Source organism: Cicer arietinum, chromosome 1 (genome assembly GCF_000331145.2).
Source record: "Cicer arietinum cultivar CDC Frontier isolate Library 1 chromosome 1, Cicar.CDCFrontier_v2.0, whole genome shotgun sequence".
Taxonomy (NCBI): domain Eukaryota; kingdom Viridiplantae; phylum Streptophyta; class Magnoliopsida; order Fabales; family Fabaceae; genus Cicer; species Cicer arietinum.
In genome coordinates this window covers 16,339,933-16,365,686 of record NC_021160.2, presented here as the reverse complement: position 1 = coordinate 16,365,686, position 25,754 = coordinate 16,339,933, and positions in this window count along the sequence as shown.

Below are 25,754 nucleotides of genomic sequence, written 5' to 3'. Positions count from 1 at the left end.
GAAGGAGCCTTCTTTGGAGGAGGAGGAGAAGAAACCGTTTTCTTCTTTTTCTGAGCAACCTCCTTCATAGCATCAGCCATGAGCTTTTCAGTAGGAGGCTCCTTTCGTTTCTTGGATTTGCCTTGATCAATAGCAGCAGCCTTGCCTTTGTCTTTGGCAAGTATCATGTGAGTGGGAATGGGAACCCGTTTTGACATTGTTGGTGGGGGGAGAAGGGGTTCACCCACTAGAAGATGAAGATGGTGATGGAGTTCGGGTTTGTGTTTGTTTAACACGAGCCATGGTTGTAAAGAAGTGTGTTTGAATGCAGAAATAAAAACAAGAATGATTGCAAAAACATAGTATAGAGAAATAGCAGAGAAATTTGAGAAATCTGGAAAAAGAATGAGAAGAAATCGATTGGTAACTGTTCCTTTTTAAACCTTCAGATGCGTCAATCGATGTCCCAATCGATTAAGTTACCGTTGCTGGGGAAGCACAATCGATTTAGTAATTATTGCATCTAACGGCTAGTAAAAGAAAGACACAACGGTCATAACGTGAATCGATTCCCAAATCGATTTCCCAGATTTACTTAATCGATGTCTAAATCGATGTATTTAAAGTGGAGAAATGAACTAGTCGATTGCCAAATCGACGCTCGGGCAGAGTCTGAAAAAAAACTTTCTGAAAGTTGAAGTCTGAGGCCAACGCAATCGATTTCCAAATCAATGTTGTAAACTATATACCAAGCTGATAATCGATTTCCCAATCGATTGAACTGGAAAAACATTGCAAGCACCAGAAGCTTCCTGTGAATTGGTACAAAGATCAGATCTCACTAGGATCAATGATCCCTAGTTTCATCCTAATATGCAGGAAACTTTCTCTGGGCAAAGTTTTGGTAAAGATGTCAGCCAGCTGTTCAGCTGTATTGACATATTCAAGCTTAATGATCCCATTTTGAAAGTGGTCCCTTATAAAATGATGTCTTACCTCTATGTGCTTGGTCCTAGAATGCATCACAAGATTCTTAGTAATGCTTATTGCACTTGTGTTATCACACAATATAGGTACAGTCCCTAACTCAACACCAAAATCCGATAAGTGTTGTTTCATCCAAAGGATCTGGGAACAGCAGCTCCCAGCTGCAATGTATTCAGCTTCAGCTGTTGATAGTGCAATGCTAGTTTGTTTCTTGCTAAACCAAGACACAAGGGAGTTTCCTAGTAAATGAAAAGTACCAGAAGTACTTTTCCTATCTAGTTTGCATCCGGCAAAATCTGAATCTGAGTAACCAACTAAAGTGCAGGTTGATCCCTTAGGATACCACAAGCCTAGACTCTTAGTCCCTACTAGATATCTGAAAATCCTCTTTACTGCACTAAGGTGGGACTCTTTAGGATTTGATTGGTATCTTGCACATATGCAGACACTGAACATGATGTCAGGCCTGCTTGCTGTAAGATAGAGCAAAGATCCTATCATACCCCTAAATCTAGTAACATCTACAGGTCTACCTTTCTCATCTCTGTCTAAGTAATTTCCTTGACTCATGGGAGTATCTATGGACTTAAGGTTTTCAAAACTGAATTTCTTTATCAAATCATTACAGTATTTAGTTTGACTAATGAAAATGCCTTGCTTGCTTTGGTTAATTTGAAATCTGTAACACCCCGTTTTTCAAAGAGAGGGTATATTTTTTTTTCAAAAGGAATTAAAATAAAACAGAGAATTAAATCAGGAAATGCCTTTGGATAAATAATTGAGTCATTATAATTTACAAGCAGCGGAAAAGTTTCTCCAATTATAAATCCAAAACATTTACACAACAACAAATGGTACATGGAACCCATTCAAGTAAAAAGTCAAACTGACAATATTAGTATAAGTACAGTTTTCCAAACTAAAAATACTCCAATCCAAAAAGAAGGACACCTAGTCCCTATACATCAACCTAATCTGATCATCCTACCAAAAAGCTATACACCCTGAGTAATCTCCACGCGCCCCGTGAGATCCTCCTCACGTAACTGCAGTCAAGCGTTCCCATCTCCATTCCCGTCCGTAGGGTACGAACCGGTAGGACCGTCTTGACTCTCATCTGAGGGCAAAGCCCAGATTTCCACAATAATTGTAAAGGGTCACCAACCAAAAAAATAACAATTAACACATAGCAATTAAGTTTTTAAATGCTCAAAACAACTTTTCAACTAAGCATGCACCTTAACAGGATTCTCAATATGCGAAAAGTTCATACAATACATTGCCAATTAAAAAGAAGGTAAAATGAAGTTCTAAAACTCCTAATTAACACATAACAAGTCAAGACATGTATAAGTTAAAGAGTAATCAGTCATCTAACTCAAACTGAGGATTTTCACTAAGCCAATCGATTGGGAAATCGATTGGGGTGAAGGTTTTTAATCAAAACAGAATCCTGGGCTGAATCAATCGATTTGGCAATCGATTGAGTGGGTACTGAGCCCCCAGGTTTTAAGCCAATCGATTTCCAAATCGATTTGGTCGAATATGGATGAGTCCCTGACTTAGGCCCAATCGATTGGGCAATCGATTTCGTAAAGGATTTTCGAAAACTGATTACAAAATCGATTGGCTAATCGATTTTGTCCATTTGGCCAAGTCCCTGACTTCTAACACTTAGCAATTCCTACACGATTACCACGGCAATTGGGATCTCGATAACCATCTTACTTACACACAATAATCAACACATAACACTTAGCATTTTCAACGGAATTACCACGATAAATCAAAATTCAAATCACTCAATCATAAACTAAAATCAAATATGACTCGCGTGCCAAGCACCCTAATGCAATGCGTATATGCCAAAATGCATGGACTCGGAATTCCAAACCAAAACCCTCCTCGAAGGGCCGTAAATCATAATTGTACCGCCTATCGCAGGCCAAAGTACCAATTACCGAGGTGCCACCTATCACGGGTCAGCACGATTTACTAAAATGCGTAAATCATAAACGTACCACCTATCACGGGTCAGTACAGTTTACCGAGGTGTCACCTATCACGGGTCAACACGATTTACTAAAAGAAAAAGCGGAAATCGTAAATGTACCACCTATCACGGGTCAGTACAGTTACCATGGTGTCACCTATCACGGGTCAACACGATTTACTAAAAGAAAAAGCGGAAATCGTAAATGTACCACCTATCACGGGTCAGTACAGTTACCATGGTGTCACCTATCACGGGTCAACACGATTTACTAAAAGAAAAAGCGGAAATCGTAAATGTACCACCTATCACGGGTCAGTACAGTTACCATGGTGTCACCTATCACGGGTCAACACGATTTACTAAAATATAAATCGCAAACGTACAACCTATCACGGGTCCGTACAGTTTACCAAGGTGCCACCTATCACGGGTCAGCACAATCCACCAAAAATGTAAATCGTAAATGTACCACCTATCACGGGTCAGTACAGTTACCATGGTGTCACCTATCACGGGTCAACACGATTTACTAAAATGTAAACCGCAAACGTACAACCTATCACGGGTCCGTACAATTTACCAAGGTGCCACCTATCACGGGTCAGCACAATTCACCAAAAATATAAATCGTAAATGTACCACCTATCACGGGTCAGTACAGTTTACCGAGGTGTCACCTATCACGGGTCAACACAATTTACCAAATGAAATGCATGAGCATACACAGACTCCATTCACAACAATCGTTAAGCAAATGCAGATATTAAAAGATTCCCCATTTTTAATACCCATTTAACTTAAACGACTTTCAAACAACATTAATTAAATAAGTCATTAAGAGATTCCCCGTTCTTAATTTGATCTAACTCTCACCCAACCTTGGGTTACTAGTTTTGAAGAAAGGAAAGCGACGAAAATGAAAATGGGAGAAAGGAGGGAAATTGGCCGCGGGAGAGGAAGAAGACGATGGAAAAGTTGAATTTTCCTTCCTTTCTTTTTCTTTCCTTTGTTTTTCCTTTCTTCCTTTTTCCTTCCTTCCTTTATATACTATTTTCTTTTCCTTTTCCTTCCTTCTAGTTTTCCTTTCTTTTTCCCTCCAAACAAACATATATAAATATAATAAATATAACTTAACAAATATCTCAAAATATCTAGATATTTGTTAAATTACCGTTTCGCCCGAAATGCATAAAATTATCCGTAAAGGATTCACCGCAGTTAAATTCAATTTATTTATCGACGAGAAATTTTAATTGGCATTGAAATATCTTTTTGATGATAAAACTCCAAAATATTATTAACTTTGGCTTAAAAGCCTCCGAGCCAAAATCCAAAATACACCAAAAATACATAAATGGTACTTTAAAATTATGGGTCTTACAAAATCCCAAGAAATAAGATAGTTCACACATCATTGACATTTCAAATTTACCTTTCATTAAGTTTTCAAAATCTTTGCACAACTTATTGTTTGTAGATCCAAAGATTATGTCATCAACATAAACTTGGACCAGCAAGATGTCATTTCCAGTTGTCTTTGTGAAAAGTGTCTTGTCAACATTTCTTCTTAAAAAGTTTTGTTGAATGAGGAAATTGCTGAGTTTCTCATACCAAGCTCTTGGAGCTTGTTTCAACCCATAAAGGGCTTTTGATAGCTTGTAGACATGATTAGGAAAATCAGGATTTTCAAAACCAGGTGTTTGGCTAACAAAAACTTCCTCTTGGAGATCACCATTGAGAAAGGCACTTTTCACATCCATTTGATAAAGATTAAAGTCCATGATACATGCATAAGCAAGTAAAATTCTAATGGCTTCTAACCTAGCTACAGGGGCATAGGTTTCATCACAATCTATTCTTTCCTCTTGACTGTAACCCTTGGCTACTAACCTAGCTTTGTTTCTGGTTATAACTCCATTTTCATCTAATTTGTTCCTGAACACCCATCATGTTCCTATGATGTGCTTACCTTCTGGTTTAGGAACTAGGCTCCACACCTTGTTTCTCTCAAACTGGTTTAACTCCTCTTGCATAGCAAGTATCCACTCACTATCTAATAGAGCTTCCTTAATGTTTTTGGGTTCAATCTGAGATACAAAAGCTGTAAAGTTGCAGAACTATCTAAGGTTCTTCCTAGTTGCAACTCCTTTAGAGATATCCCCTATAATGTTACTTATGGGGTGGTTCTTGTTGAACTTCCATTCCCTAGGTAAATCACCAGTCCTTATGGGTTCTATACAACCAGTTCTAGTTGGAGGTACAGCTTCAGTTTGTTCTAATGGTTCAGATTCTACAACTTCATCCAAAAATTCATCAACCATAGGAGGAGTTTTGTTCAAGTTTTCTGCAAATAATTCATCAAACTTTACATGAACTGACTCCTCTATGGTCTTTGTTCTTTTGTTGTAGATTCTATAGGCCTTACTGGTTTGAGAGTATCCTAGAAAAATACCTTCATCTGCCTTAGGGTCAAACTTTCCTAGGTGTTCTTTGCCATTGTTCAACACAAAGCACTTACAACCAAAGACTCTAAAGTAGGAAATGTTTGGTTTTCTACCCTTGTACAACTCATAGGGAGTTTTTCTAAGTAGGGGCCTAATGAGAACTCTGTTGACAACATGTGTGGCTGTACTAATTGCATCTGCCCAAAAGTACTTAGGTAGGTTAGAATCCTTAAGCATAGTCCTAGCTAACTCCTCTAAAGACCTATTTTTCCTCTCTACAACTTCATTTTGCTGTGGAGTTCTAGGGGCTGAATATATGTGATGTATTCCATGTTGTTCACAGTAAGTTTGAAAAGAATCATTTTGGAATTCACCTCCATGATCACTTTTAATGGATATAATTTTCTGGTCATTCTCATTTTGAACCAAAGTAGCAATTTTTTTAAAAGTTGAGAATGCCTCACTCTTGTGAGCTAGAAAATATGTCCAAGTGAACCTAGAATAATCATCCACCAACAGATATCCATAAAGGTTACCTCCAAAGCTCTTCACTTGAGAAGGACCAAAAAGGTCCATATGTACTAACTGCAAAACCCTATTGGTTTTGACCATACCTATTGGGGAAAAGAAGTTTTAACTAGCTTACTTCTCTCACAGGAATCACAAAGTCTATCCTTAGTAAATTTCCTGTTAGGGAGTCCTATAACTAACTGTTTACTAACTAGTCTATTTAGATGATTTATATGAATATGCGCTATACGTTTATGCCATAACCAAGCCTCATCTGAATTAGATAACAAACAACATATAGTACTTGGCAAAGAATTAAAATCTAACATATAAATGTTATTAATTCTATCACCAACTAACTTTAAACCTTTGTCATCTTTATGCTCAATAATACAAGATTGTGATGAAAAACTTACCTGAAATCCTTTATCACAAAGTTGGCTTATACTTAACAGATTGTGTTTTAGCCCTTCTACATACAAGACATTTTTGATTACTGCAGTTGACTCATTGCCTATGTCACCAATACCAATAATCTTTCCTCTATTGTTGTCACCATATTTGACAAAACCTCATTCCTTTAATGTCAAGGACAAGAATTTGGATTTGTCACCTGTCATGTTCTTTGAGCATCCGCTATCTAGATACCAAGAATGCTTAGTGGATGTCAAGCACACCTGCAACACACAATCAGAATTTGATTTTAGGTCCCCAATTTAAATTGGGTCCTGGAAGGTTAGTGTCAAAAAAATTTGTTTCTTTGCTATCCAAACTTGTTTCCATCCTCTGTTGGCTAGTTTTTTAAGTTTGCAATTTGAAACAAAATGTCCTTTTCTGCAACAGAAGTGACATGAACCAGCAAAGGATGAATGTTTATTTGGTTTAGTAAAGATGTCATACATATTCCTTGAACTACCAGATTTCTGACTATGTTTGACATTTCTGTTTTGCATATAACCAATACCACATCTAGTGTTATTTCTATTAACATGCTTATTTGGGTTATATCCAAGACCAGATTTTTCATTAACATGTCTCTGGTTGCTAAGTATAACATTCAGTTTATTTTTACTACTAGCAAACTTCAATAAATCAGATTTTAATGATGCAACATTTTTTTCAAGTTCAATGCATCTTGCAGATTTGTCATGTGAATCCTTTTTCAGTTGTTCATACAAGTCCTCAATTTTCTTACGTTCATTTTTCATTTGCTCAAGCATTTTCTTTGTACTTATCAACTGTTTGACAGAATTCACATACTCATCATGCAGTTCATTGAATGCTTCATGCAGTTCATCATAAGAGGGATTAGATTGAGAACTTACCTCATTTTCAGATTCTGAATCTGTGTTTGCCATAAGACATAGATTTGCTTCTTCTTCTTCTGAAGAGGCAGAGGATTCCTCGTTGTCATTCCATGCAACATATGCTTTGCTGGTTTTGGTAGCTGGTTCCTTGCCTTTAGTCTTTGCAGTTCTATTTTTGTTTTGCAACTTGTAACACTCAGACTTTATATGGCCTATTTTACCACACTCATAACAGGTGATTGTCTTGTTGTCACTAGTCTTAGAACTGGATGGCTTTCTGAATTTGTTGTCTTTCTTTTTCAGAAATTTTTTAAACTTTTTGACAAGTAAACCAATCTCAGGCTCTTCGTCAGTCTCACTGCTTGACTCATCTGAGCAACTGTCTTGTTCAGTTTTTGATTGATGCGTTTAGGCTTTCAAAGACAGTCCTTTCCTTTTCCTGCTATCTTGCTCTGAGTCATCTAGTTTGTGCAACTCCATCTCGTGCTCCCTGAGCTTTCCAAACAGTGTTGCAATGGTCATCTTTGCCAGATCTTTTGATTCAGCAATAGCAGTTATCTTGGGTTGCCATTCTCTTGTTAGACACCTCATGATTTTTCCTATTTGCTGTTCATTTTCTACATATTTTCCCAGGGCATGAAGGTTATTGATGATGTGTGTAAACCTAGTATGTAGATCACTGATTGATTCATCTTTCTTCATGCTAAACAATTCGTATTCATGCATGAGTGTATTAACTCGAGCTCTTTTCACATATGTGGTGCCTTCATGTGTTTCCTGAAGAATGTCCCACATTTCCTTTGCTGATTTACAGTTTGACACCCTGAAGAATTCTTCTGCACTCAAAGCAAATGTTATAATATTCTTGGCCTTAGCATTATAACCAACTTTCTTTTTGTCATCCTCAGACCAGTCATATCTGGGTTTAGGGATTAGTGAATCATCAGTTCCAGCTATTTTAGGTATGAAGGGTCCATTTTCTACAGCATCTAGAATATCAATACCACTAGCTTCTAGAAATATTAACATCCTATGTTTCCAATAGATGTATGCGGCTCCATTGAAGGCAGGGGGCCTTGCAAGTGAAGCACCTTCTCCTAGAAATTCAACTGAGGCCATGTTCTTTTATGAGTATTACTTAAAAAAAGTTAGGCTCTTGATGCCAATTGTTGAAAATAATGACCTCTATAGTCTAAAAATATGACAGTCTTTAAACAATTAAAACAAGATTGATAATCATTTTAACAAAAGAACGCTTTTATTAAACTCATGATCAATCACGGTCCCAAGGAATTGTTTCTAAGCGAAGGTTCACACTTACATGTATTGACTAATTACTAGTCTGGATTATACAATAATAGTTCTACAGATTAATCAAGATACATGCATGCCAATATTACCCGTTCAAACGATATTAATGAAAACAGAATACGTCTCGCATGCAATCAAGATTAAGCATACAATCATACAATGTAAGATGGAAATAAAGAGTAAGGGTTAGAGAGTAGTGCACCGCGATTTTATACTGGTTCAGTCGTCAATCAGACGACCTACGTCCAGTCCCGAAATTAAACGATTTCGGCCTTTTTTCAATAGAATCTTCTAGAGTGTTTAACAGATGTTCCAGCGCTCTCGGCCTATCAATCTTAAAACTCTCTCTCTCTATTCTATTTTGCAACCACTGTATCCCAGAGTTTATCTCCAAACTCTTCCAAGATCACAGTAAAGTTTCTTCTTGATGAGCCCTCTCACCAATGAAGATAACTACCAGTTTCACCACTGGATTTTCCACAGTTCTTTCTTTACAAAACTTTGTTACAGAAAATATAAAAGATGTACAAATTTTGTCTCAACCACTAGCAATGTATCTCACACAAGAAGTTGGTTGTCCATTTGAGTGTTTGTGAGATCATTCTCTTTTTCTCTCAAGAAGTCTTTTTCTGCTCTCTTATTGATTATGAATAATCGTTGGGTCTGGATCTGAAAAAGCAATATCAAAATGTTATCAAAGGTTCTTAAGAGTTCTGAGAGAAAATGATTGAAAATTGTTTGTATAGTTTCTGAAAAACAACATATAAATCGATTTCTCAATCGATTCTTTAATGTGATAAAACGGGCTTAATCGATTTACCAATCGATTATCGCAAGTCTTGTTTTTCTTGATTGTTGAAACTATATAAACTAATCGATTACCTAATCGATTCTTTTAATACACTTTTCAGAAAATTATGTGTAGATTATATATGAATCGATTGCATAATCGATGTCAGGTGTTTTGTTCCAACAACGAGATCAAAACAATCGATTACTTAGTTGATTCATTAAGTTATATAATCGATTCAATAATACACATAATCGATTTGGCCATATACTAAGTGTTCCCTGTTATTTCAAATTTTTTGTTTCAATCGATTTGCCAATCGATGTGGTTTAAAACATGAACTTAGCTTATTTCAAGTAAGTCAGAATGCCAATCGATTTGGTAGTATGTTTCTGAAAAAGATTTTACCAGTTGGTTTAGCGCAATCGATTGCCTAATCGATTGATACCAAACTTGTCATGATTGAATTTTTCACAATGGATTGTCCAATCGATTGTGTTTGTCACAGGCCATGTTACTTATGAAATCTGATTTACGACATCGATTTGTCAATCGATTAGCCTAGTAAATGGATTGGCCCTGTGACTTGCCCAATCGATTATTCAATCGATTTATTCAATCAACTTTAGTCTTTGTGATTTGAACAATCGATGTGCCAATCGATTAGCATGCTAAACGGCTTGCTTCTGACTTGCACAATTTTTATCACTGATTGTGCCAGTCGATTGCCTAATCGATTGTTTAATCACAGACTATACGTTTTCATACAACCCTTTTACAGAATCGATTGCCTAATCGATTTGCTTAGTAACTATTCCAACTTTTGTTGATTTCTTGTGTTCCAAGCAATTGTCTCAAGTATGTAGGGTTGAGTTGTTGTTCCTGAAATCTTACTCAGTTAAAATGTTAGATTTATCATATGATGTATGAACATTGTATGTTTGTTAATTATGTCAAAATTAGGATTAAGAGGACTAAAGTCCAACAGATATTATTGTGATATTTGATTTAATTTCGTTAAATGTGTGCCATTTGATATTATTTGTGATATTTGATTTAATTTCTTTAAATGTGTAGTGTTTGATATTATTGTGATATTGGTTGTTGAACTAATTTGATGCATATGTTTGATTAGATGAGTTTAAATGATGTTATAATAAAAATAGATGTGTTGTGATAATTTTATGTAATGATGATAATGTATGATTAATAACGGTAATGTGATAAATTTGTGATGAATATATGTGTTGCTCTATGATTGATGATAGTGATGCTATAAATTTGTGATGAGTTTATGTGATGATGATGTTGTGTGATTAATGATAGTGATGTTATAAATTGTGATGAGAATATTGTGATTCCAATTTATGTTTGAGATGAAGGTCTTCATTGAGTACCATAGTCCAATGAGGGGAGAAAATAAATATTGAAAATTTGTGAAGTGAAGATTATTTTGTCATCATATAGGTAAGTCCTGACAAGCCTAGTGATTCCGGGGAAGTACAACTGAATGAGCCTGATTGTGGCGGTCTGTTGTGGAGCCCTAAGGCAAGATTGTTAGACATTGGAGGTATTCAGGTGGGGAATTCCTAGGTGACTTGGAGGTAGCACTCCAAATGTCAGGAGCTACCACGCAACACACGTTTACCTCGACTGTCACGTATATGTGTCTCGGGTTGAGTTGAGGGGATCTATGAGGACATGACCAATTTGAATTGCTCGTCGACCGAGATGGTAGCATAGTATCAAGCCTCCTAACCAAGTACTTCAGAGTTAGAATGATACCACATTGTGAAATGGAGTTTAAGCTCATGCATATCATTGCCTTTTCTTATGATTGTTTTATTGTGATTAATACGTATTATGTGTGATAATAATTTATGCGATGATTTGATGTTACAGTGAAGTGTATTGATTTTCTTTGATTTTGACTATATAATGTGATGTTTTTCCTTGAAGAATGTTTTTGTAATGATACGGTTTATTGATGATTAATTGCGTGTTCCTGTTATTTATATTATACTATCAACATGATTTCAAAACTCCCCTCCTTCGTTGTTTGTGTTTGACTGGTTTGCCCATGCGTTTGCGAAATCGCAGTTATTACAGTTTAATGAGTCTCAAAAGTTCAAGTTTGGGAGAAACCCCGCTCTGATAGGTGATACCAAGAATTAAGAGTTGTAATGTGTATTTTACTTATGTTATTACAAATGACTTTTTATATGAAAACTTAGTATGAGCAAGTCTTGGGAATTACATCAAGAAATTCTAGTTAAATCAAGTTCATTGATATTGTACTATTTTAATTGAGGAACAAAGTTGAATAGTTACGTGTGTATTTAGAGAAACGTGATATCCTAAATTAGATATTAAATTTTGTATTCTCTTTAACGGATTTTCTTTATCCACTGCAAGTTTTCTTTAAATAATTTAGTATATATTATTATAAATGTTATTTTGGGGTTTAGGGTGTCACACTTAGGAATTCCCCACCCGAATACCACCAAGGTCTATCAATCTTGCCTTAATGCTCAACAACAGACCGCCACGATCAGACGCATTTAGTTGTACTTCCCCAGAATCACTAGGCTTATTAGGCCTTACCTATATGATGACAAAATAATCTCATCACGTAAACATAGATCATGTACCATGCATCTATATTTTATTATCAAATCACAAAAATTCATCTAATCAAACATATGCACATAATTTCCTTCGACATCCAACATCACAATAATGATAAATATCAACTACCACACAAGTATCAAAATTTAAATCAATAAACACCTTATAAACATTTCTATTTCACATTTAAATCTCACAATTCTAATATTTCATATTAATCTATTTATCTCTCAAAGGACTATTGTCGTACGTTGCGAGCCCCGTATTATTCGTTGGTAAATACGGTTTGCCCGATCATCTTACAATATATTATACTCACGCTTTCACACACGATGATGACTCCACGAGAAAACAACATTTATTCTTTGACTCTTTGTCCTTCAATCGATCTAACTCGATAATTTATTGGTAAACGTCAAAAATAAATTAAAAGAAGACATCCTAAAATTCATTTTCCAAATTCGGTCAAGGAAACTTACCATAAATCCAAAAAAAAATTAGTGGATAATATAACTACTTTTCACACGATCGTTTTGGCGTTGGTTTCACTTAAATTGAACTTACTGTGAAGAAGAACGGTGAAAAATAAAAAAAAAATTAGAAACAAAGAAGTTAGATATTTTTTAGGGCAATTGGGATGGTTAAAAATCTGAGAAAGTATGTTTAATTGGCTAACTAAATATAAGAAACAACGTAGTCAAATTTGAACGAAAATAGAGAAAATTTTATGGGATAGTTATCGGTCGCTGATGCTTATTTTCATTCTTTTGTCTCAAAATCAAAATTGCATGCGGCTGCTGCTCCTTGTGTCCCGCCCCTCTCTCTCTCTCTCTTATTTTATTTCTTTTCCTTTTATTTTTTATTTTTTTTTATTATTGTTTAATTAAGTTTTACTCTTCAACTCATGAAACTCATTTTATTACTTTCTTTAAATTTTTTTAATTAAAACCAATAATTATCAAAAGTATTTTTTCAATATTTTATTTTAAGCACAGTCTCATTAATAAAATATTACTAATATTTCAAAACTAATATTTTATAAAATAAAATAATTAATCTTTTAAAATACATTAATAACCAAAACTCTCATATTCAAATTAATCACTATAAATATACTTATTTTTCCAAATACTTACATTAAATTACTACCATTGTTAGATAATACTTGAAATTATAAAATAAATAAATATAAAATCACAATGCCTATAACACAATTGTAGTTATTTTTATTAGGACTAGCACCTGGGATCGGCTGGTATAGGCATTTTTATTATTTTAACTCTACTCACTTTAGGCTTGCATTATATGGCTTGAGTGCATTTTTCATCTTGTTACTTGATTTCCTAAAATATAACTTATTGCATTAAACATTATATAGTATCAACCGACATAACTAAAATATGTATGTGTGTAGTGCTGTTATGATAAACCAAACAAAGAAGGTGGTTGCTAGCTGCAACAGTGAAGTCACGAAAGTATATCTATAAAGGAAACCAAAAAAACTTAATCAATAAGTAATAAATGATTTAATTAGCAACAAAGTAGTAGAAAAAATTGAGAAAGTTGAAATTGAATACCAAGAAAAATTACCGTTTCCAACACCAAAAAGCAGCAAATTGGTCAACACAATATTACTACAAATGCACCAAAAATGTACCAAAGTAGTACATTTAATATTTCTATTTGCTTCAACAACAAATTAATTTGACAGTTCAACACAAAATTCAATATTAGAGAAGGATAAAAAACTTAATTGATTTTCAACACAAAGTATTAGAGAAAGCATCAAACACTTAATTTGACAGGCCAACAAAATTCAATATTTCTATTCCATAGAGAAAGTATCAAACACTACCAAAGTTTAATATAAATAATTGGTTTTCAATCTTAGAACATGGAGACATTTGAAACTGATGGCAGAGCCTTGGAATCACACTTGGGACTCCTTAATCCATCATACAATTTGAATTACACCAATAATATCACTATTTCTAATTTTCCTAAACAGGGCATGTTCGACCAATATGATTCACATAATTTCACACCATCATATCCAACAACAAAGAAACGGGTGATTAGAAAACTACAATATCCTGAGACAACAAATTTAGAGAAAATAAATCATACAAAAAGCCTACAGAAATAGAGTACCTGAGGGATTTATTTTGTAATTCGACGTCTTTTACTAAGGGATTTATTATGTAACTCTAGCAATTATTCAAGAGATTCTAAACACCGTGTTTCCTCAGTTTGGGCATAGACTTTTGATTTAGAGAGACGATTATTACGCTACATTGCCAAAATCAAGAACCCTAAAAATCTGTTGATGTTAGGGTCGAAGTCGTGTTGAAGGGTTCACACAGAGACACTTGCAATGGCGATGGTTGCACAGAGAACCTAACTCAAAGAAGGATTCGCAAGGAACATGTGAGATATGCGTTACAGGTTCCTAGAGAGAGGAGGGTTTCGTAGAGAGAGAGACGGGTTTCACAAAGAGAAAGGAGGGTTTGCAAGGAGGGTGAACAACACAGTTAACAAACCAATTAAATTTTACATGCATATATTTAAAAAAAATAAATAAATAAACTATAAAGACCCTATGACAACGTTTTTTCAAAGAGCGCTTTAAAAGACCTGATCTTAAAAAACTATGAAGACCCTAAGACAATGATTTTTCAAAAAGCGCTTTAAAAGACCTGATCCAAAAAAAGCGCTGTAAACATTGTTGCCCAAATTTTCTAAGCCTTTGGTATTATATATTGATAAATAAATTAAATAACTTATAAATAAATACTTATAATAAAATATTTATTTATAAATCTGTGATATAATAATATATTTATTTGATATATTGATTATAAATAATTAAAAGACATATTTATTTGATGGAATTTTTTTAATTATTTTTTTTATTTGATGATAGGCATTAAAATTATTAAAGAGAATGTTTTCTTAGGGAAGGATATTATAAAATAATCAAAATATACTTCTTTAAAATTTGGTGTAGTATAAAATTATTTTATTTTATTTTTACTAAAAATGAATGATATGTTAGATATGATCAACAAATAATCGTGAATGAGATTTACAGTGGAATTTTAGAATATATAGCCTTAAAATATCTTAAATATTTTTTAAAATATCCTGACCATACGACATCGCTTTTAAAAAAAATGCTTTAAAAGACCATATGAAAGTGATGCATGACCCTTTAACAGGGCATGTAGAAAAAGCGCTGTAAATTTTTTGATCCTATGAAAGCGCTTTTGAAATAAGTGATGTCTTAACCTTAGTGTATTTTTAATATATATTACAACAGCGCTTTCAGTTAAAAAAAACACTGTTAAATATGCGCTATAATATCTATATTTTGATGTAGTGAATGTTTTACGATTTGTATTTTGAAACGGAAGTGCACTTTACGAATGCTTGAGATGAAAAATTCATGATATTGTAGTCTAGAAATAAATCCAGGTCATAAAACCAATTGAATTAGTTGTAGTGACATTAGTTTAATAAGAGAATACTTGTACTGTAAGTCTTAATTATAATCTTAAATTCACATAGGAATTAGGGGTTACTTTGGAATTAAAGGTTTTGTCACTAAGATATTAGGACAAGAATAATAAAAAGAATTCGGTAATAATTCAATAAAGGAATTTAGTAACTTGGATCATATTAGAAACCAAGGTTCGACTCGAAGTGGAAATCATCTCTAATATTTTTCTTATTATAAAAGTTCAATTCTATTACTTTTGTTAGTTTCAAATATTATTTCACTAAATTCAAAAACTTTTTGTTCAATTTTAGTAATTAAACATAATTCAATAGTAAAACGCAATCATTGAGTTCGACAATCGATGTTATAATTTTTATTATTACTTGCAACAATTCAGTATACTTGTTGAAATATTATCACATGCCTTTGACTAATTCTAATCTTTTCAATTTTGAGATTAACTTGAAATTGACATGTACTAATCTTGTGTCAAAGTAGTTATTCCTCGCTTACGGACATAAGATATTTGACTTCTTGTTTATTTAAATTAAATAAGTTTATTTTGTAACTGTTGTTTTTCCTTTCTTCCCTTTGGAATCGACATACTATAGTTTACAGCATACTCTTAATTTTCTGGAATTGAGGTAACCAACAATACCCCTTACTTTCTTTTTTTCTCTCTATAAAATGTCATGAATAATCTCTTTTATATCTTTGTATGAAACATATAAGAAATTTCAAAATTTAAATTATAATTGTAACAATATGAGAAAATTATATCTTAATCATACTATGAATAAAAATGACTTTTGTCTGAATCTAGAAAATTGAATTTATTTAAATATAAAATCATTTTAGATATTAATAAGATAGATATGATAATCATCTTTTTCTATATTTGTGTCGATGAAATGATATTTATTTATAAGCATTACGGGAAATATAGTTAACTGCACCATATGGTCATATAAAACTTGCTATATATTATTTATAGATATAATATTCAACTGTATTTATTTATTTTTATTAAAAAATTAAATATAAAACTTTATGATTTTTACTTTTCAAGCTAACTAAAAATTTATTAAGTAAAATGTAGATATTATAATCATGATTATTATTATTATTTTTATAAATTAAGGAAGAGTGAAATTATTATCAACTAATTAGTGGCCCTACTCACCATTTTACAAAGGAAATTGAAATCTCATGAAGTTATAAGGTCTCTTACTTTTAAAAGACATCTAAATGGAAATAATTATTACCATTTATTTCAATTAAAACATAAAATATAAATATAGATGAATTGGGCTGGAATTCAAAAATGTACAGGGTGACAATTGATTTTTTCCATATTAAGAAAAACATTATTATAAGATAATTTTAATAGATATAATAGCTAAAAAATAAGAGTATTTCAAACGGTAAATTCAACTTCCGTTGATTAAATAAGATCAATTGCTATATTGAAATAACTCATATATTTTTTAGTCATTAAATAGAGTCCACTATGCCATATTAGTTGGAGCAATTCATTTATTTTTTTACGATTTAATATATTAGATCCCATAATTTTAATTTATATATTAACATTTTATTTATATTTAATTTTATTTCAAATTAAAATATTAATTTAAATATTTCAATTAATATTATTATACATTATTGTAATTTAAATTTAAAATAAAATTGACCTTAAATTTTTATAACAATAATAAAAATTAAAAAAAAAAAACTAACGGTCATAAATTAATAAAAGAGATTACGATCATAAAATTATTATTATTAATAAATTTAAAAGAAGCTAACAGTAATAAATTAATTAAAAAAAAGATAACGATTATATATTTATTATTATTAATAAATTAGTAAAAAAAGTAACGTATTTGGCAACTGTGTGGTCTAAGTTCTCTAATATATTAAATACATTCAAAAATTTAATAAAAACATATTCAAATCTTCTTTCAATAAGAGTTTAGTTTATGTACTAAACTGTAATTTGGTTTTGTGCATACCTCCAATAAGATTTAAAATGAAGATAGATATGTAGGTACGTTGGAAAATAATATTAAGGCATTTTAAATGGTAGGAGTATCTCAACTAAAGAGAGAGTGAAAATGTTAAATTTTGATAACATAACTATATATGAATTGTCGTGATTAAAAGGAAAGAAACGTATGATTTTTTTAATTAATAATTTGTCATTTATATAACTGTTAATCATAGTCATCTATGTATAGTCAAGATTTAACATTCTCACACTCTCATTGAAAATCTCTTCATATTTGATATGCTCCTTTCAAACGACAATATCATATCAAATATTTTTGTCAAAAATAATTTTATTATAAATCATATTATATTCCGAAAGAAGAAAAAAATATCAATTGTATTTCTAATAAGTTGCTTTTACAAAATAAGAAATTGAACATGACACAATTTATGAGTCTGCTGAATAGTTTTGTTATGATATCAAATTATACTGCAAATGTATTTTCTATGCGTATAAATGGAGGTTGTTTTTCAACTTAAATTGTCATAATTATTGTCATAATTATGACATCGATTATGTTTGTTTTTGTAAAAGCTGATGATTTTCCATCACCTAAATCAACATATAGTTTTATTGGTCAAATCATTAATTTGCTTTGGGAAGTGTGCTTTCAAATGTAGAAATTTAATTGCCAATCGTCAATTTTATGCAGCTTGTGTTGCAACTTGTGAAACAACTAATTGCCATGAGACATTATCCAACGATGCATATGATTGTAACGCTAGTTGTGTTCACTCGAATTCCAATTAGCTAATATGGGTAAGATCATACATTATCTCTTTTTTTATTGTTTATTTTATGAAACACATCTTATAAACTTATTGAATCAAGACTTGAATATATTTTTAGTTTCAATAGATATAGTCCATATAGATTTTATCTCTATAAATGTTTTTCAATATTTTAGACATCCATCAATTCCACATATTTTTAACTCAAAATTAGAACTAGCAACATATATAGACATTTCAAACAGAGTGATTTTTTTTGTCGAAGTTGAGAGATATTTATTTTTAATTAATTGATTTAAAGTGATCCATGTGACAAGTATTAATTAAATAATATTAAGATATTGACTTAGGTGTCATATGGACACGATGTCCTTAATGTTGCCATATGATCAAAACTATCTATACTTTGATGGTCCACAAGACATTAGTTTGAACAGAAGGGCGACCAATTTGTCATTTTAATGTAAACATTTTTAACAAGTGATGCGATTGTAAGAAATATCAAGCTAAACATATGTCTTGTTCACATGTTATAGCAACATGTTCTAGCATAAAATATAATTATTGGAGCCTTATACCTGATGTGTACAAGGTGGAAACGGTACTAAAAGTCTACGATGAAGTGTTCCAACCCATACCAAATGAAGGATATTGGCCACAATATGAAGGTGTTACCGTGTGTCACAATCCACTAATGTGGAGAGTCAAGAAAGGTCGTCCAAAGAACAAACACATTAGAACAGAAATGGACACTACAGAAAGAGTACCAAGAAAATGCGGATTATGTCGGGTCTCTGGTCATACTAGAAATCATTGTCCATCTACTCAAATTTGATATATTTTTTTTTTAATTTTAATGTATGTTTTTTGAAATTTATAATATAATTTAATCATTTTAATTATAATTATAATTATTATTTATAATAAAAATAATAATAATTAAAATATAAAATTTATTTATAATTTATTAATGTATTTTATTTTTATTTATTATTAGTATTTTTATTTTTTAAATAATTAAATTAATAACAAATGTTAAAATATATATAAAAAAAAAAGTTAGTTATAGGTCGTTCCTTGGAAAAGAGACCTTTTATTATGTTCTGAAATTTTTTCCCTTCAGTTGATCGCTTCGTGAGGAAGCGACTTCCTACTTAAAAAAAAGTAGGGTATTTGCGTAAATAAATTTTAAATTAGAATATTTTAAAAATTAAAAATTAAAAAGGGATATATATATAAGTCTATAATAAATGACTATCCAGCACAATTTTTTTTTTGTTCTCATCCAAAATTGTTTTTTCCTTTGAGTTACTTAATTCAATACAATTTTTTGGAATTTTAGTGTTGTCAAACCCTTTTTAAAATATCCAATTTTTTGGTTTAAAATCCGTTATTTTGCTTCTAAAACAACCGTATAGATAGTGGCTTTATTATCTACTAATTATTTTTCTTATTTGAGGTAAATTTTCTTGATCCAATTTAGAAATTGACCTTTTAGAGTGTCCTTATATTTTATTTTTGAGTTGGATTGATTGAAAGACAAGGAGTCAAAGGGACCTAGGATTCTCCCTTATAGACTCGAATTAGTGTGTGAAAACATTGAAATAAAATAAATGAGATAACATTTGAATTAATGAGTATATTATAATATGAGATGAATAGGAAAACTGTATTTCTCAATGATTCATATGAGACTCGCTATGTACAACGGTACCCCTTTGAAAGACAAATTAATTATTTTGAAAATATGATAATTGTGAGATTAAAATGCTAAATAGAAATGTTTATAAGGAGTTGATTGGATTAATTTTCAATGGTTGTTGACTATTTGATATTTGATATTATTCTAAAATTGGATGGTGATTGGAATTTCTTGCCTATGTTTGACTTGATGAGATTTTTTGATGTGATGATCAACTTTGAATGCATTGTGTGGCATAATAATATGTGATGATGATATGTGACTAGCGATTGAGATGTTATCAAATTGTGATGAGTATTTTGATGTCACTCCACTCCATAGTTGATGAAATAATGTTGATTCCAACTTGTGCTAACGATGATGCTCTTAATTGAGTAGTTTAAGTCAACGAGGAGAGAAAATAGATGTTGAGAGTGTTTGACGTGGAGATTATTTTATCAGTATATAAGTAGGGTTTAATAAGCCTAATGATGTTACGGAAGTACAATTGAATAAGCGTGATAGTGGAGGTTTGTTGTTGAGCCTTACGGAAAGACTGTTAGACCTTAGGGGTATTATGATGGAAAATTTCTAAGTGACTTGGAGATAGCCCTCCAAATTTCAGGAGCTACCATGCAATACTCGTTTACTTTGATTGTCGCATATATGTGTCTTAGGTTGAGTTCAGAGAATCTAAGAGGACAGAGCTAATTTAAATTTTCCATTCACTTGCCAGCATAATATCAAGTCTCGTAACTGAGTATTTAGTTAGAATGCTACAAAAATGTGAAAAAGTATAGTCTAAGCTCATGTATAGCATTGCATTTTCTTGTGGTTGTTTTGCTATGGTTAATGTGTATCATATGTGAAAATAATTTCTCTTACACGATTTTATGTTATAAAGAAATGTATTGAATTTTTTTTTGAGTGATTTTGACATTATAATATGATATTATTTCCTTGAAAAATGTTTTGATATACGATGATATGTTACAATATGGTTTTATTATGATTATTTGTGTGTTCTTCTTACTTATATTATAATATCAACATGATTACAAAACTCTCCCCATTCATTATTTGTGTTTGACTGTCTTGGTCCTTTTTTGCAAACTTGCAGTAATTACAAGTTAATGAGTCTTAAAATCCATGTTTAGAAGAAGCCCTGCTCTAATATGTGATACCTGGAATGTGATTTATTAGTTGTATTTTACTTATTTAATTAGAAACAACTTTTCGTAACAAAATTTTTTTATTACTAATAAGTTTTTGTAATTAAATTATGAAATTATAGTTAAATGAACTTTATTAAATTTGCATTGTTATATTTGAGGAAGATAGTATAAAGTGTCCAAGTGTACTTTGAGAAATAGAATATCCTAAATAACTTTTAAAAGTTTCTTTTTCCTTTAAAAACACATTTTCATTATTTGTTGTGAATTATTTTTATAATAGTATAGTAAATATATATATATATATATATATATATTTAAAGGAAGGAATAATTTAAATAATATTTGTTATAAATATTTAAAAATTTATAAGTTTAATTTGAAGAATAATAGTTTCAGGGTAGTAAGTCCTGTGTTTAAACCGACGTACATGCGTTTTAGGGCAGTGAATCCTTTCAAAGTTTCTTCAAATTAAAACGAATTTTTTTTTAAATATGGATAACTTATTTTGTAGAACTTCTTCTTTTTCCACTCCTTCTAACAAGATATTGAATATCTCTCGCTGGAACTGCCATCTTTATCGGGACAAGGAATGGGAGAATCTTCAAAAACCCATTCTTAAAAAATTATTTCAAAAACCCCCACAGAAGGGATCATCTTGTAAAATAATTTCAAAATCCCCACAGGACCATCCTGTAAAATAATTTCAAAACTAAAACAAGGAGAAACATCAAAAATTGTTTTAAATGAATCTCAGATTACTTTGTTTAAACCAAAATCTGAGTATTTTGTTAAAACAAATTTCAAAACATTTAGACAATAGAGGACGACTTTTATGACAAAAATCCTCAATTTGTCATTTCAAAAATCTTTCCAGAAGGCTGATTTTTCAAACATTGAGCCTTACTACAAATCTATTCTTGAATTAATAGGTTCTGTAACAATACAGGACAACCCAAAAGAAGGCCCAATGGCCTATTCAACCGCAAAAATAGACAAAATATTCCCACCTTCAGAATCGGGATCAAACCTTCATACCTCAAAACAATTCCCACCTGACTTCAAAACCACAATAAATCATTGTAATGGAGGTCTAATATATCATGTATCGTGTAAGACCCATAATTTTAAAGTACACTTTATGTACTTATGTATATTTTGGATTTTGACTCGGAGGCTTTTTAGCCAAAGTTAATAATATTTTGGGGTTTTTTATGATCAAAAAGATATTTTAATACCGATTAAAATTTCTCGTCGATAAATAAATTGAAATTAACTGCGGTGAATCCTTTACGGAGAATTTAATGCGTTTCGGGTGAAATGGTAATTTAACAAATATCTTGATATTTTGAGATATTTGTTAAGTTATGTTTATTCTCTATTTATGTGTTTGTTTGGAGGGAAAAAGAAAGGAAAACTAGAAGGAAGGGAAAAGGAAAAGAAAAGAGTATATAAAGGAAGGAAGGAAAAAGGAAGAAAGGAAAAACAAAGGAAAGAAAAAGAAAGGAAGGAAAATCATAAAACTCCATCTTCTTCCTCTCTGCTACCCGCGAAGCTTCTCCCTCCTTCCTCCATTGTTGTTCATTTTTGCTTCCTTTGCTTTCCTTTGAATTTGAAAATAGAAACCCAAGGATTAGTGAGTAAGAGAGCAAGGTTTTCTCAGCTTCATACTCCCTCTTTGATTCGAAAACGAAGTAAAACGGTATTTGAGATTCAAACACAAACTTCCCCGTTTCACCTAGATCTAAACGTCGTTTCAAGAAGTGATAGAAGGGAAGGTTGCTCACCTCAGTGCTACGGTGCTAGGGGACCAATTTGGAGGCGACATTGCGAGCGAAGATTTTACCGGATTTACTCACGGTGCTTTAATCGTACGTTAGAGCTAACGTTAAGGTAAGGGCTCCTTCCAAACTTCTAGTTTGCATTAGGGACTTATCTGTGGTCGTGTGGGAAGGAATTTGTTAGGGTTTAATGTATTGTTTTGGAAAAAAAATGGATTTACCTCACGTATGTAAGGTTTGGAATAAATGAAATTCATTATGTTAATGTGTGTCCATCGTATTTGGCGTGTTCATACGTGATGTTTGTTGATTGATGTGCTTTGGTGTGAATTATGGATTTTATGTGAGAATTTGTCTGAGTTTGTTTTGTGTGGAATTTGAAAACCATTAAGTTAAATGAGTATTAAGAATGGGGAATCTCTTAATGTCTTGTTTACTTAATGTGTGCTTTGTGAAAATCGTTTAAGTTAACTGGATATTAAGAATGGGGAATCTCTTAATGTCTTGGTTACTTAATGTGTGCTTTGTGAAAATCGTTTAAGTTAACTGGATATTAAGAATGGGGAATCTCTTAATGTCTTGTTTACTTAATGTGTGTTTGTTTGTGAAAAATCGTTTAAGTTAACTGGGCGTTAAGAATGGGGAATCTCTTAATGTCTCGGTTACTTAATATTTGTTTTTGAAAATCGTTTAAGTTAACTGGGCGTTAAGAATAGGGAATCTCTTAATGTCTCGGTTACTTAATATTTGTTTTTGAAAATCGTTTAAGTTAACTAGGCGTTAAGAATGGGGAATCTCTTAATGTCTCAGTTACTTAATATTTGTTTTTGAAAATCGTTTAAGTTAACTAATGCATTTTCATTCTTTTTGTAAATCATGCAGACCCGTGATAGGTGGCACCTTGATAAATAGTACTTTGGCCTGTGATAGGCGGTACATTTATGATTTACGTTTTTGAAAACCGTGCAGACCCGTGATAGGTGGCACCTCGATAAACGATACGGGCCCGTGATAGGCAGTAGATTAGGAATGACTTGAGTTCATGCATGAATTTTTGGAAAAACGATCAGGGAAATCGATTTCCCAATCGATTGGATAGTAAACAGGGACTTGGCCAAATGGACAAAATCGATTAGCCAATCGATTTTGTAATCAGTTTTCGAAAATCATTTACGAAATCGATTGCCCAATCGATTGGGCCTAAGTCAGGGACTCATCCATATTCGACCAAATCGATTTGGAAATCGATTGGCCCTTAAGTCAGGGGCTCAGCTATCCTGTCAATCGATTGCCCAATCGATTGAATCAAGCCAGAGTTCAAAATTTCACTAAAAACCTTCAGGAAATCGATTTGGAAATCGATTGGTATTAAGTCAGGGGCTCAGTACTCACTCAATCGATTTCCAAATCGATTGATTTCAGCCCAGGATTCTGTTTAATCAAAATCCTTCACCCCAATCGATTGCCTAATCGATTGGCTCAGTGAAAATCCTCAGTTTTAGTTGTATGATTGATTGCTCATGAATCTATCCATGTCTTGATTTGTTATGTTATAATTAGGGGATTGAGAACTTCATTTTACTTTCATTTTTAATTGGCAAAGTATTGTATGAACTTTTCGCATATTGAAAATCCTGTTAAGGTGCATGCTTAGTTGAAAAGTTATTTTGAGCATTTAAAAAACTTAATTGCTATGTGTTAACTGTTATTTTTTTGGTTGGTGACCCTTTACAATTATTGTGGAAATCTGGGCTTTGCCCTCAGATGAGAGTCAGGACGGTCCTACCGGTTCGTACCCTACGGACGGGAATGGAGATGGGAACGCTTGACTGCAGTTACGTTAGGAGGATCTCACGGGGCGCGTGGAGATCACTCAGGGTGTATAGCTTTTTGGTAGGATGATCAGATTAGGATGATGTATAGGGACTAGGCGTCCTTCTTTTTGGATTGGAGTATTTTTAGTTTGGAAAACTGTACTTATACTAATATTGTCAGTTTGACATCTTATTGGAATGGGTTCTATGTACCATTTGTTGTTGTGTAAATGTTTTGGATTTATAATTGGTGAAACTTTTCCGCTGCTTGTAAATAATAATGACTCAATTATTTATCCAAAGGCATTTTCTCGTTTATTTCTCTGTTTTAGTTTAATTCCTTTTAAAAAAAAAATATACCCTCGCTTTGAAAAACGGGGTGTTACATTGTGGTATCAGAGCATTGGTTTAGTTTTCTTTGGGAGCTGTGGAACCTTGGTTATAGATTGTAGGTCGACCTATAAGTTGGGAGTTGTCATCTGATCATGTGTCGGCTTAGGTGACTTGAGTTGTCAAGTCCAATATAATTATTATGGGTGGTTATAGACAGACGTTAGTTTGGAGTTTTTTTGAAGTAGTGTTAAGAATCTACTTGATGATGGTTTTATAGGAAACCATGCCGCCAAGAAGGAATGACGTTCCGAGAGCCAACGCTAATAGGAATGATCAAATGGCGGAGGCTATGAATAACATGGCTGCTTCTGTTGCTGCACAGACTGCTGCCAAGACCCAACGGGATCTTGAAAAGAGGGGAATAGAGATCCATGCTGCAGAGTCAAGGGGGTTAGAAGACTTATGTCGTTACAATCCTCCTAAATTTAAGGGGGATGAGAATTCAGAGAAGGCGGATCAATGGATCCAAGAAGTGGAGAAGATCTTTGAAATGATAAATTGTCAGGCGGGAGTGAAGGTCAGCTATGCCACTTATATGCTGTTGGGGGATGCTGAGTACTGGTGGAGGAGTGCAAGGTTATTGATGGGAGCAGCCCACGAGGAGGTGAACTGGGAATCGTTCAAAAGAAAGTTTTTAGACAAATACTTCCCGATGAGTACCAGGACTAAACTAGGTGA